Raw genomic sequence first — 13,149 nt, 5'->3', positions numbered from 1 at the left:
TTTTATACTCTAGTGTTTCCAGAGCTTTTTAGTGGTTGCATAGAATGGTCAAAGCCTTACAGACGACGAAATTGCTAAAAAGAAATATTTCTCACACGTGTTCTTTAGGAGAGATGGGTTTCTCACGAGTGCTTAAAGGATAGGCTATTGATATTTTCTTTCCCTTGGAATGGAATTCTTTTTACTTCCATAGCTCTTTCCCTCTAACTCCATCCTGTCACATCGTCGCCGTTGCTGCACCTTTTGTAATGTTACGTGGGTAGGAAAGCATAGAAATAAAATAACCGACGATATGCCTAGATAAACCAGTGGATATAGAGAGCGGATACGAAATAAAAGAAGATACGACGTCTGCAAGTCGGAAACGATCATTTCGTATCAAACAGTATAATCTCAGACTAGGCTATGAAAGCTAGAGAAGCGTGCTTGGTCCAAATCCAAGCACCCGGCCAAGACACTATATAAACAAAAAAGGTTCTCTGCCACATTGCTTAAGGGGTACGAGAGGATTGGTTTTTAAAAAACTACTTTTCTTTTATTTATTAGAACGGCATAAAAAACAAATAGTTGCTTTAACGCCTGCACTGAATATGGGCCTGTCCTATGACGTTCTAAACCCAGTTCACGTACCTTTAAAAGACAAACAGTCGACGTCAAAATACCAAACTTTCCTGTCGATGTGCATTGGGCTAGCTTTGAATTTCCTCATTTCACAAAGGTTTACTTTCTTGTTTCCACATTAAATCAACTACCAAATATCCCTAATGCTTAATGGCACAGGTAAAAAACAAACAAAAAAGCCCCTGGACCTGAAATCGTTGGTTTCGCATCGAATAGACATATAGATTAATAAGTAAGTAAACCAAAGTAATTAAGGCTTTTGAGGGCCAAAACTAAGAATAGACAGCGATGTGTCTTGCGTGTGCATCGAAGAGGACTTGAACCTCTAACCACCTGGTTCGAAGCCAGGCACTCTATCCAATTGAGCCATCAATGCTAAAAAAATGTAACTTGACATGGCTTTTTCCATAGGAACATTCATAAAAAATCCAGTGTATTTAACCATATCTTCTTTTTTAATGACGGTATCATTATTGAACATAATAATTCCTATCTTCTCATTCTCAGAATTTGAAGCCATTCCTTTGGAAAGTAACCTCATAAAGTTCACTATGTGATTGATATAGAGGAAAGGGATGAAATTTTTCTCGCCATGTTAGTTCGTATTTATTTGAAAGAAAGTAAGTTTTAACGGAATAAACTAAGTAAATGGAGCGCTAAAGCCAAATATGTATCCATAGCTATGCAGAGACGGAGAAAAATAGATAGGTATAATTGAAAGATGAAAAACTACGCAAACGAGTTAACATTTATATAGTTTTAAATCATAGAATCAAATTTCAAAATGAGCCCAATGCAACTACTTTTTGCTTCGTTTTATGGGATTTTGTTATTTGATTTAATTGGCAAAAATGGATAAGAAACGAATAGACGAGTAAGGTATTAATTGCAATTCTTTTAATTTGAGTCAACTTAAACCATTTTATTTCCTTGCGCTTTATTGCTTTGTTTGGCAATGTTTATTTCTTTGCTTTGCTTGAGCTAAGTTTTTTATGACCTGCTGGGCGATTTAAACTTTCTGACGTTAATGGATAAAAGCAAATAATTCTACAATGATATTTAGATATGAAATTGAAGGTCAGCCTCCATTATATGACATTAAAATTACATCGTAAATTCTGATAGTAATAGTATTTTTTTCTTCCGAAAATCCCTGACCAATTTTTTGTCTTTTCACTCCCTAAAAGAAACAAAGGAAAAAATGATTTGCCATTATGTTTTTTTTGAATCTTTTGTTTTCTTTATCGCGGTTAAACGAAGGGATGAGCTCATGTTTGCCCTTTTTCACAAAAGGGCGGTCTGGATTGGAGATTATCATGGCATAATAATCTCCATTAGACGGTACCATCTGCCTAAAGCATTTAATGTTTTAATGCTTCTGAGTATAGCAGGACTTGAACCTGCGACCATTAGATTAAAAGTCCAATGCTCTACCAACTGAGCTATATACCCAAATATTATTCTATTATTATTAATATTAATTAGAAGAGAGATTTCTATGTGGTAATTAAACGAAAAAAAACAACTCTGATGCGAGTTTTTCTTTGATTTTTCCTTTCTTTGGGATGTTCGGCAATGAAATTACGATTTTCACAGAAATTACTTAACGAAAGAAAGCTTAAGACAACAATTAGACAACATAACTTATGAATACTGGAAATGTTTAACCCGAAACTCTTAATTCTATTTGTAGCGTTACTAATCCAATTCTTGCCATTGCAAGCCTTACAAGAAATGGGAAATAATGAATGCAAGCTATACAAGAATTGCTTGAAATAAAGGCTACAAGCTGTACGGAAAATACAAAAATTAGGAAATTGCCATTACAAAGTAACGGCACGGAAGAGCTATTGTGGATTTGTAGAAAACATTTTTATCCTTAAGGATTGCTCGTAATGCGCTTGGATCCATTACCTGTAAAGATGGCCATTTATTGTTAATGAATACTGATTCTTTATATAACGACATGATAAAGAGAGTGGCGGGAAAGACTAATTCAAGTTGTATCAATTCCAAATGGATCGGTGGTTTCTCAACCAATTGGACACATATGAGACGTGAAGAACGCCCGCATTCCAGTCCACGTTTCTTAAAGATGTAGAAATGCTTTGAAGGATTGATAACACGCGAAATCCCAGATAGTTTAGTTGTACTGAATGTACGTAAAGATTTTATAGCTATATCCGAAGCCAATCGATCGTGAATCTCTATTGTATCTCTGATAGATTCCATCTCTCCGGAGGAATTGCATAAATTAGTTACTTATCCTATTTCCGTAAATAGTGATTCCGTATGGTTTACAAATCCATTCCGTTAATCGATTACGAAAACAATCATTCATTCGAAAAAAGCCCAAAGACCAGCTAGAAAGGCTCGAAAACCCACCGATAAAGCCATTCAGATTCGCATAAAAGCCAATAGGCCTTAAACAATCAAATATTAATAGCCTGTCCATGTTGTTTTTAATTGAAATCGCTAAAGTTGCTATCAAATTGCATAGTATTACTGCTTTTTAAGAGACAAGGATAATCCAGGCTTCACTAGACCCAAAGGTTTTGATGAAATGCTTTTGCTGCACGAGTACCGCCTGGAATGATATCGGATACGTTATGTCATTTTCTTGAGAGCATTAAGATCAAGAAATTTATGCGATTTGATCGCTAGACTTAATTGCAAAAAAAAAACATTTATTTGACATTATAGGATTAATGGAATCATGACTGATTATTTAACTAAGACCTTATTGGAATTTGCTTTTGTATCAGTTTTATTTTTTCGAATGGAAGTTTCTATGTCATGTGGGAACTCTCCGATTGTATCTTTGCAGCTAATATTTTCTATTGTATGGCTACGTCAATTCAGACGATTGGCCCATGAAACGAAGCCGGGGAAAGGGTTTTTTTGACATAAGTTCTAATAGAAAAGCCGGGAAGGCGTCAATTAACAGATATTGGCTACCTGCTGATGTGGTGAATGGAGAAAGCGTTAATTGGCTTGATCTGACATAACAAACATTTGCATTTTGCTGCCTGCTCTATACCTCTAAGCCAACTGTCTTAGGGGATGTAAAGTGCAGGAATATACGAAATTTCATTAAGGACATAGCTGGGATAATGGCAAATAGAAAGTTTCAAATTAAACGCTAATATGATATAAGTTTGCCTTTTGTTCCTTATTTTAGGCCACTTATCTGCGATAGTTTTGTTTGAGCCAGTTTATGGGCATTTTAATGCTGATTGAGAATTCTGTCGGCAGATAATTTATTTGTAGCCATTGATTACGCGTGGGAAAATAGCTCAGTTGGTTAGAGTGCTGGTTTGTCATATCAGAAGCCGCGGGTTCGATTCCCGTTTTTCTCGAATCAATAGGGCATGGGCGGTCTAGTCTTCCGCATGAAATTTGCTGCAGCAGGTTGCGGGTCCATCGGTAACCAAACGGAACCAAGCCGTACGACTTGTAAGTATCCTTTGCTGGTGTGTGATCTGAATCGCTCCTCCGTTCACCCCCAAGGAAGTGTAATATAGGTAGTACCAATAGATCCACTTTGCACATTCCATTCTATCAGGTTTTTCCACCATAAAGTTTATGATAGTTGCATCCTTATCCCCAAGTCCAGAATACCAGTTGTCCAGGGGTCTAACAACCAGTTCCATCACTGTTCCCCCGGAAACACACCGAACCGCTTAGCATACCTATCGCTATGCTCAGGCTCGGAAGTAATTCTGTTTCAGATGCAGAGCGGATGGGTGGGATCCTTTTATCTTTGATCTAGTATTTTTTCCGCTTTCTTCACCTGCGCCAACATTTTTAGATCTAATCATTAACCATGTACGTTAATAAGTTTCAGTCAATAGAACTATGTTCATACATCCTAATGTGCCAGTTATTTCATTTGCGGGGAACCAGAAAATCCTGGAAACAACGAGAATAGCCATCACGCTTTTGCCATATCATGGTGCGGCTTCGGACGGAAGTAAAGGCAAACAGTCGGGCGCCAATAGTGCTGCAATGGATAGGATGATCTTTGCAACTTTGGGAGGCGATAAAGTAAGGTAAATAAGTGGAAACGAGAGTACGGATAGATTGTAATGCTCCCGGATACACGTTGGAAAAACCAGTAAAGCTGGCCTTATTTGCAAATACACATTGTAAAAACCTGGCCTTATTATTGTTTATTTGCCGGCATTATTCCTGCTTATTTTAGGCCTTATTTTCCGATTGTCGGATACACTAAGGAAAAACCGTTAGTTTTTGCAGAACCGTGAGGATTCAAGTCCCTCTATCCTCAGTGAATAGTATAGGGGCAAAAGTCACAAAATTTCTGGTTTGTAAGAGTTCGTTAGGAAAGAGTATCTGTTCCGGACAAGGAAAAGAAAAGTGGATCTCAATAAGCAACCTTTTTCTATTCAAAAGCTTGCTTATTGAGAAAAAGTCATATGTCGAAGTCATAGATACGGATAGTTGCTATGTTTTTGCTTGGCCGGGATAACAACATAACAAGGAAACTTGATTTTTGGCCACCGTAACCTAAAAGTGATATTGATTAGCTTATGATCCTGTTAGCAGACAATGCTTGATGAATAGCAAAAATAACAAAATATTTTACAAGCACCTTTTTTTTACAAACCATCATAAATATCACAAACATCGCTTGGAATAAAAGACCAAACAAGAATAAGGGAAAGCAAAATGGACTTCGCCTCATTATTCCCCGGTGTGATCCGTTGGTCTTGTAAAATAGCCAGCGCTATTATATTAGTAATGTAAACTCCAATCAAAGGCAAAAAGAAATCGTCAAGACCTCCTGCCAATAGCTGAAATATTCAGCTGACTTTCAAGCCTTAGCAAAGGAATGGCTGCCCTTAGAGCTGTAGAAGCAGAAGGCTTGAAGCGCAAGATGAAAAATGAATGAGTGTAAGCTTCGTGGCCTGACAATTAACAGTGCTGATTATACTTAAGGACTCGTCATCATAGCAGCGGGAGAGAGCAGGGCAACGACAGATTGGGGATCGCCATTGAGCCTTTTTGAACGTCCGAAAAGGGTAAGTTATTGATAGCTTTGTCTAAGATAGGCCATCTACGCTCGCCGCGCTCCCCACGGAGTATGGCTCGCGTCCAGACTTTCGGTTGGGAAACGGAGTAACTTTCAAAAGCTCCCCCAAAGGAGGGCCGGCCAAGCCGTATGTTTTTGAAAATGGGATTTTTCCTTAAGCTTTAAAGCCGACGCGGAAACCCATTAATTTTTAATAATGTAGTAGATAATGATAAATCGTATATAATAAATGTAATGTGTGTTAGAGCATGTATCATTTCGATTACGTATTGAATTGACCTTTCTACATAACTTAAGACAAGCCTAACCTTGTGTCATGATTAAATAGGAAAGGGCTCGATACAATGGGAAGAGCCGTATGAGGCCATCAGTTTCATGTACGGTTCGGAAGCCAGGCTTATGTAATAATGCTGAAGCCTAGGATAACTGCATAGTTTCAGTTCTATTTCGTTGCGCGAAGGCGCCCTATGATATTCGGTGAACCCGTTAAAATACGAAAACATAAGTTATGATGGAAGCAGGAATCTAATTAAACTATTACACTTGCGTAATATGGTTTTGGCGAATGCAGGACTCAAAAGCCCCAAAGTGGAAGAGCCAAAAATTATTTTGTCAAAGCCACATAAACCCAATATTATTTTGCTAAAACCATTAGACAGGAAAATGGTTTGGATTGAATTGACCAAGATTTGGCGTGATCGTGAAAAGGTCAAGGGGTTGATTCTCAATCTGATGAAGGGCGGATATACTGTAGCTATCGCGGGGTTCATAGTTTTTTTTTCTAGGAGTCTTTTTTGCAAAAGTAAAAATAGCAAAGTACAAAGGAATAAAAGATTCCCTAGAAATCTAAAAGTCAAATCCCATATGAATAGGAACAGAAATGCAATATTAAACAAAAAAAATGACACATTTCGCAGGAATAGAACATTCAGAATTCTAAATATGAACCCAATAAAACGTAACATTGTAATAAGAGAGATTCATAACGTATCAATCAATTCCGTTCAAGTGCGTCAGGGCAGTAAAGTTTTTTGAAATCCTGGACTGGGCAGTGCCGGCGAGAAGTGTGCTTTGGTCTAAATCCAAGCAACCCGGGAGAGTGGCTGAGTGGTTAAAAGCGACAGACTGTAAATCTGTTGGAAACCCTTCTTCGCAGGTTCAAATCCTGCCTCTCCTAATAAAGTATTTGAACCTTTTCTTTATTCTTAAATAGCTTTCTTGCATTTAATGGGTGTTGGGACAGACCCAAGCACTAGATAAGATTTGAATGCTTAAATAGCATTTTTCGAAAGGAGTTTAAGCGAGTTCGTCGCAAACCATTTATTCCCAATCAAGGGCGCCTTTCCTCCATTCGATGAGAAAACCAATAGTCAAAATCCAAACAAATAGCATCATAGACCAAAATCCATACTAACCTATCTTTTCTAAAAAAACTGCCCAAGGAAATAAAAAAGTTACTTCTAAATCGAAAATAATAAATAGAAAAAGGACCAAATAAAATCATATATCAAATCGACTTCTAGCATCACTAAAGAGATCGAACCCACGCTCGTAAGCTGACAATTTTTCTGGATCTGCCGTTTTTTTACCTGTAAATGTAAAAGAAACCATGATTAGGATAAAAGAAAGTAGCAAACTGAAGATAAAACAAATTGCAATAGGTGCAAACTCATCCATCGTTAAATACTTAAACAGAAAAGGATAAAAATCCACCACAGACGGCTCTAACGTACTACAAATGCTAGGCCATATATAGATTAGCTGCTGTATGCAAGCATCAGACGTTTGTTGGGTATCTCTTAATAAAGGCAGTAGCTGTTTGACTGTCTGCGGATAATAATTATCCCCCATTTCATGGTATTTACGAATGCATAAATTGGCTTTCCTTACAAATCCAGTAAAAGGTTCACCATAAGGGGAACCCTTGGATAAATAATCTCTTAGATTAGGTAATATTACCTGATGTAATTCATTTAAGGGTCTCGCCAAAGCTTCCCTTCCCGTGCTGTTATCGTTTTCAGTAAGGTATATAATATGATTAAGATGAGCGTCGAAAGAGTTCTTCAATGTCTGATATTCTCTCAAATTTCTAAGCAATGGATCCATATTTTCAATTTTTCTTTAAAATACTTAGGTATAGCAAAGACTTACTTAAGCTCTGCGGTCTGTTTCTGATGTTTATGGATATTCTTTGAATAATTTAAGAAATACAACAAATAATTTATATCAAATAGAAGAAAGAATTGATAATAATTTCTTAAAATTTATTAAGGATATCTGATCGTGTATCAAGAGGTAAATCTATTGAAAATATAGATGTTCCAGAAATGGTTAATAATGTAATCAAGAAAGACCATTTTTATTTGAGTCTATAGAAACAAATACAGTATCTACTCAAACTGAAAATATTCAATTAGATAATATTAATTGAATATATCCTTATTCAAAGCCAGTTCTCGTAACCTTTATTCAAAGCCAGTTCTTGTATCCTTATTTAAAGCCAGTTCTCGTAACCTTTATTCAAAGCCAGTTTTGACCAAAATATTCACCTTATCTTACAAAATTGATGTCAAATGACCTTTTTATTAAAAAAAAGAAATATGGCCAGATGGGTTTAGAGCGAATTTTTTTTTTACAACAAAGATTGCTATGGCGCAACCCGTTTGGATTGGCCGAATAGGTTCTTATTAATCGATTGTTATTATACAAGAATTCTTGTATCGCTCATGCAGATCTTCCATCTACCGGAAACCAAAGGATTCATTGCTTTTCCTTTTTTGTCGAACTTGTATAAACACAACCCTATTTGCACCTATCAGTTACGAACTTGCTATTGTTATGAAAGACAACCCCTAGGCTCAGTCACAGCAACGAGTACCGAACCGTCGTTCCCACGGCTACAGTACCAGGAGTTGCTGCTGAGCCAGCCCGTTCAAAACAGTACTTCTGTCTAGCAGAAACTATTAGCGACATCCCTAGAACAGTATTCGTATCGTGAACCAATGGCCACTTTTCCGGTCGAAGGAAATGCCTAATAAATAGTCAAATACTGCACTCTTTAGCTACTGTACTCCGGAAACAAAGTAAGGGAAAGCCCCGTACGTCAAGAGCTGCACTGCTATGAATCAAAGACTGTCTGCTCGCCGTTTCCGGCCAGTATTGCGGGTTCAATGGCTTTATACGAATTAGCTGTTTTTGACCCATCCGATCCCCAGAAATGGAAATTGTTAATACTGGCACTGTACCTTAAGTGGGAGATGGAATAGCCCGCATTCATGGTTCGAACAAAGTAATGGCTGGAGAATTGGTAGAATCTGAAGATGGTACAGTAGGCATCGCTTTGAATTTAGAATCTGATAATGTTGGCTAAGTACTGATGGGCGATGGTTCGACCATACAGGAAGGGGGTTCCGTAAAAGCAACGGGAAAAATTGCGCAAATACCAGTTAGTAATTCTTTCTTAGGCCTTTAAGCCAGTAAATGCTTTGGCCCAACCGATCGATGGAAAGGGTCAAATCCCAGCTTCTGAGTCTAGATCAATTGAGTCTCCCGCACCATATGGGAATTATTTCAAGACGTTCCGGTGGCGGAAAACGACCCGAATCTGCAGGAATTCGGGAAGGTTGAAGCAATGGCCAAACCTCCTTGAGGCTACAGCAATAACGTCATAAGCAATGACACTTAACTAAAGCACTTTATCCTCGCTTTCCACCTTTTATCTAGGGTTAGGAGGATCACGCGCCATAATGCCGGATCTCCATCTTTCTTTGTTGGTTGCTCTCCAGTCGCAGAATTATGAATAGTTTCACTAAAAATAAGTTTATTGGCTTGAAAAAAAAAATGAACCAATCCTTTAGCCTGGCAACCTGTACTATTTTTGCTGCCTCCAGCAACCTGTTGCAACTAACTTCATATTCAGGATGAAACAAGACAATTATGCCAGATAGTAAGGAATTACAAGTTTTCTGCACTAGAAAAAGCTAATAAATGGACTCGACCCATTATATATTTTTCCAGTAGTCATTTTAGGGACGTTTGCATGTACTGTGGGTCTTGCGGTTCCGGAACCATCAATGATTGGTGAACCAGCAAATCCTTTTGCGACTCCATTGGAAATATTACCCGAATGGTACTTTTTCCCTGTCTTTCAAATACTTCGTACAGTTCCCAATAAATTATTGGGGGTCCTCTTAATGGCGTCCGTACCGGCGGGCTCGTTGACCGTTCCTTTCATAGAAAATGTAAATAGGTTCCAAAATCCGTTTCGACGCCCTAAAATCTTAACCACGAAGGCACCCGCTTGCCCAAAATAAAATGAATTAGCCGGATTGCTGCTTTATGACACTTGCTAGACCTATAAAAAATGTTATGATCTCCAGACCTATAAAAAATATTATGATCGCAGAAAACAAACATAATCAATGCGATATAGCCAGTCTTTGCTATGGCATGCGATAAGCCATATTCGCGATCAGCTGCATTGTCTGGCCTGGCAAAGCAATATGCAGCGATGGCAAGCGATTGGCGCGTAGGCCTTTTAGATAGAAAGTAACGAAAACATGCAGAGACAGGAATCAGCCAAAGAGTGCGGGAGATTGATTGCAATACTTATCAGTCAAATAGTTAGAAAGTTGGCCTGCTATGATTTAACGGTGCTAACCAAGTGGAAGAGCCGTCACTCTTAGGATAAGAGTGACTCTGTGGGATAACAAGCTGATCAAAACATCTTAGGGAAGGTTTAGCACCTCGATGCTGAAAGCCATAATCAATGCGCTAATGCCTTTTAGTTAGCGTGCTATGATAATATATATTTATTAATCTGGTTGTTTTTTTTTACCATTATCTTTGTCCCTGCAATCATGATCATTAACCGGATTATGCGGTTTCTTTTGTTTGCATTTCTTATAGCTATTATTTGAATTAGTATCTTGGAGTGAATTGCAAGTTTGTTGCTTAAATTGGCTTTTATCTAAAGCTTTTATTTTTTCAGCAAATATTCTTTGGTGGTTAAAGTATTTTGTAAAGTTAAGAAAGATCCGTAACCATATTTCTTTTTCAATAATGCAAATGCAAAAACGGGCTCAATAAGAATCTGTTTTTCTGGAGTTCCAAAGGCTAGCATGACATCGTTATGTACGTAAAGACCTAGAGTGTGGAAACCTAGAAATAAGCTAGCCCAACTTAAATGGGATATTATTGCTTCTTTATGCTCCAACATTCTTGACAATACATTGTCTTTGTTTTGTTCCGGATCATAATCCCTAATGAAGAATATGGCCCCTACCATGATAAACCCAGCAATATATTGGTGATGGGTATAAAGTGGGTGGTAAAATCTTGTGCTATAAAAGCATAAGCAGGTAAGGCGAATCCAAACAGCAAACAAAGCACAACTATGATTCGTTTATAGGATTTGAACCCGGTTCGAAGCCATTCCTTTGACACCTTAAACTGGCAAATTCTACCGTTTCCACTGCTTAAGTTTTGTTCAATCCATAAACACGTGCAGTTCCATCCCCGACCGTTATCACTCAACCGGTCTCATCCACTGACAATTTAGTATAATAGTCGGTAATTCTTCTTTCCAGGATGGTTATTTTGTTGTTCTAGCTTTAAACAATCTCATTTTTTCTTTGATTTGCGTTTCTCTCTTCTTCAATGCCATAAACGTTCAAGAGCTAATGCATATTGAGCAATTCTTCCTGCATGTCCACTGACTTGTAGCCGGAACATTTCATCATAAAAGGCCTCTATTCAGGGCGGAAGGGTTAAGGACCTACCCGGTGTAAGGTCCGAGACTTAGGCAATAAAATGAAATGATCACTTTTGGCATCGTTTGCAAATAATATCAAAATAAGATTAATGTTAGGATCAAACAAATAGAGAGCTCTGTAGCTTTAGCTAAGACTCATAAGCTGCGGGTTTAATTGCATTTAGTATATAATTGTCCAGAGATTTCAATCTAATAATTCGCTATGTTTAGAAGTGGATTTGAACCACTGACCCAAGGATTTTCAGTCCTTTGCTCTAACCAACTGAGCTACCTAAACCATAAAAGAAATCATTGCCAATTATTATTACGTTATCTCTAAAGATTGTTAATTCATTTTGCATCTGTTAGCATTGAATCCGATCTCTCTGTCCTGATTCTTGCCAATATGAGACGGAGGTTTCTTGACTTACTTAACAGACAAAAAAAGGCAATCTCTAGTTAGTAAAGCGTTTCGAGGTAGCTCGCTGAGACGAAGCGGTTCAATTGATTCCGCTACTTGCCTACTCTTGGCGCTGCTAAGAGGTGCCCTGTCTGTGAGTTCTACCCCTATGAGTTATTAAATGGTTGTCTCTCTTTCCTAGTTTTCATTGGAGCTGGACGTGGCTATCCAAATAGCCACTTAATGTTAGAAAACGAAACAAACTTCATGATTCTTTGGGCCCGGGTCCGTATTCCACCGAAGCCACAGTTTCTTGTGATAATCGATTCGTTTCAGTTGTTTGGCCCTGAAAACTTGTGACTTGCAAGCAAAAGGACTTTCGGTCTTAGGTTTTAGAAATCCTTCCCAATAGTCAATGCGTGAATACTGAAAAGCATATCTTGGGTCAGTACGGGAACCAGATCGTGTTAGATAAAATAAATTAGGATAACGAGCCGCTTCGATACATGGACAGTCCCCGGATCACAAACCAATGGATGTAAGCGAATGGCGCGTCAGAAAGTTAGCTTGAATACCTAATCTATGTCACTCCATCGATTCTGCCGCCTTATGGGATGACCAGATTGCAAGCGAGAGGTCAGATTACGAATCACTCGGTAATCCACATTGGTGTAACAAAAAAGATGGACCCACGACCCGCAATCCAGATTCCCATAAAATCGCGCAACAAAGACGACTTTTTTGTTTGTAAGGTCTGTTATTGACATAGTTGCCCACGTATGCTATCGATGAGGGCATCCATAGCTTCCTAGACGAGATGACCACGCCCCTAAAATCAGACCAGCACTTCATCCGGCACTTTAGGCGATGAAGCGCGATGTGGAAAGGGGGATAAGAAGCAATCTTATCTACTTTGGAGTTTACGCCTGATGGATTATTCAATCCATATTCATACGATGCAGCCAAGTAAGTGGGGCTAGCGCCCGCAATTACAAAGAGTAATGGGTGATAGGGACTGAAGGAACGATGGCTGGCTAAGTAAGTGGTAACTTTTCTTTTTAGGGATCCAACGTTTGGAATTTTCCAATCGCATAAAGGGTCGAACGCCATTCAAATCGTTGCACTTTGCCTTTCCCTCTTCCCTTCAGTCGAGTGGCTGAAGCCCCTCTTCTTTTAGTCAATACGCTAAAGCTCCTCAAAGCTTTGCTTTGCAAAGCAGAGCAAAACAAAGTAAAGCAAAGCAAGCAAGAAAGTCTATAAAAAATAAATAAAAATAGCATAACGAATGAGGGACATGACAAAAGGATTGGCCCTTCAAAACAT

General features: G+C 38.3%; 5 non-coding genes across 5 annotated transcripts; 2 read left to right on the top strand and 3 right to left on the bottom strand.

The window, feature by feature from the left end:
• Positions 1 to 923: 923 nt before the first annotated feature.
• TRNAR-UCG (transfer RNA arginine (anticodon UCG)) lies at positions 924 to 997 on the bottom strand. The gene has a single exon. It is a non-coding gene; the product is annotated as a tRNA-Arg (tRNA).
• A 1,003-nt stretch (positions 998 to 2,000) lies between these two features.
• Positions 2,001 to 2,073, bottom strand: TRNAK-UUU (transfer RNA lysine (anticodon UUU)). Its single transcript has one exon. It is a non-coding gene; the product is annotated as a tRNA-Lys (tRNA).
• A 1,833-nt stretch (positions 2,074 to 3,906) lies between these two features.
• Positions 3,907 to 3,980, top strand: TRNAD-GUC (transfer RNA aspartic acid (anticodon GUC)). The gene has a single exon. It is a non-coding gene; the product is annotated as a tRNA-Asp (tRNA).
• Positions 3,981 to 6,767: 2,787 nt separating this feature from the next.
• Positions 6,768 to 6,851, top strand: TRNAY-GUA (transfer RNA tyrosine (anticodon GUA)). Its single transcript has one exon. It is a non-coding gene; the product is annotated as a tRNA-Tyr (tRNA).
• A 4,799-nt stretch (positions 6,852 to 11,650) lies between these two features.
• Positions 11,651 to 11,724, bottom strand: TRNAF-GAA (transfer RNA phenylalanine (anticodon GAA)). The gene has a single exon. It is a non-coding gene; the product is annotated as a tRNA-Phe (tRNA).
• Positions 11,725 to 13,149: the final 1,425 nt, after the last annotated feature.

Source organism: Lygodium microphyllum, unplaced genomic scaffold (genome assembly GCF_053477565.2).
Source record: "Lygodium microphyllum isolate KBCC unplaced genomic scaffold, Lygodium_microphyllum_v1.1.10 scaffold_42, whole genome shotgun sequence".
Taxonomy (NCBI): Eukaryota; Viridiplantae; Streptophyta; class Polypodiopsida; order Schizaeales; family Lygodiaceae; genus Lygodium; species Lygodium microphyllum.
This window is presented reverse-complemented; position numbering and strand designations above follow the sequence as displayed.